The sequence below is a fragment of the Hippocampus comes genome, unplaced genomic scaffold, assembly GCF_001891065.2.
Source record: "Hippocampus comes isolate QL1 unplaced genomic scaffold, H_comes_QL1_v1.1 scaffold48, whole genome shotgun sequence".
Lineage (NCBI taxonomy): Eukaryota > Metazoa > Chordata > Actinopteri > Syngnathiformes > Syngnathidae > Hippocampus > Hippocampus comes.
The window spans coordinates 1,173,184-1,174,599 of record NW_017808403.1 but is presented as its reverse complement, the minus strand read 5'-3'; the positions used below and the strand labels follow the sequence as shown (position 1 = coordinate 1,174,599).

General features: G+C 44.6%; 1 protein-coding gene across 1 annotated transcript in view; it reads right to left on the bottom strand.

Annotated features, from left to right (window-relative positions):
• Positions 1-1,416, bottom strand: part of arap2 (ArfGAP with RhoGAP domain, ankyrin repeat and PH domain 2) — a 64,103-nt gene that overhangs the window by 43,270 nt on the left and 19,417 nt on the right. The gene's annotated exons all lie outside the window — the stretch shown is intronic.

Sequence of the window (1,416 nt, the reverse complement as noted above, 5' to 3'; positions counted from 1 at the left end):
CCCGCCCCCCCCTCCCATTCTGTCCCAGCAGGATGAAAGTCGGCGAGAATCTCAGCACTTCATTAGACTCACTCCAGAGTGCCAAAAAGAAAAGCCCCCAAAGAACAGTGCGGCGCCGAACCCGACTTCAAGACGTCGAGCTAATTTTGTGGTTCTCAAATTGGCGTCTGTCAGCCAGAAGTCGGGCATTCTTTCAATAATTGGCAATAATGTGTGTCTACATTTTTTTTTTTTAAAGACTGAAAATAAATAAATCAATAAAATGGAACAAAGAAAAACGTTTGCGTCAACTCGGTGGACATGGAGCTGCTCTTTGTGACCACACGGGGTCGGTGTAGCGCTGTACAGAGAGATGGACAGTCACAAATGCGCAGGAAGAGGCAGGACTCTTTGTCATTCTTTGCAGATAATCAAGAAAATCTGCATGGAAGTATTGTTGTTGTTTGTCTACATGAGTACATCGTTGTGTGTCCAAAAATCTCTCAGTTCCTCTCTCGCAGGTGATCTCTGTCTGTCTCTTTCGCACTCACTGTCATACAGGATATTGTGTAGTATTATCTACATGAGTACATCGTTGTGTGTCCAAAAATCTCGCAGTCCCTCTCTCGCAGATGATCTCCGTCTCTTTCGCACTCACTGTCATACAGGATACTGTGTAGTATTACCCCCCAAAAAGTTGCCGTCTTGCAATGTTTTATTTTGGCTTGAATCATATCACGACTTTTCACTTTTATTTTCTCTTACACCCAAAACTTTCGCTTTGAATGGATCCGAGATTGCCAAGCAGGTCAATTTATTGCCGCCGGCTTGGAGTAAAAAGAATCGCAATGACGTCATTTTTCTAAACTGCTCAGCCTTGCTTCAAGTCATGCCAAATCGAGTTTTGAGGAATAAAACGGCTGGTCCAAGGTCACGGGCCCTCGTTTGGATTCATAAGCCCGTTCCGGATTCCGTGCGAGGCTCTTCGGTTTCAAACGGCCGCTCACCTCGAGGCTTTCCATCCACTCGCGGCGCTCCGCTGACGACGCCACGCCACAAAGGAGGTTGGGGTGGGGGGGCAAGAAAAAAAAAACACATTTAGACAAAGAAAGATTAAAACGGCAGTCATCTTATTATTATTTGTTTTTTGTTTTTTTGGCATCGCTTTGGGTGTCATCAGCATATACAAAGGCTTCAAGTATGAAAGTGAATTGGCCAAATCACGGCTGGATTGAGAAAATAATATCCTTGAAAGCTGCTTAACGGAGATTTAAAAGCCTCGAGCTATTTTTTTTTTTTTTTTTGCCCCACAAATTAAAGCAACCCTTCATTAAAATCAAATGAAATGTCATCGTCATCCACTCGGTGAATTCAGCCGGGCTGAGCGATTCTGAGAAATGACCAAAACTGCCGCGTCGCAGAAGCTGCGCCGAGAAC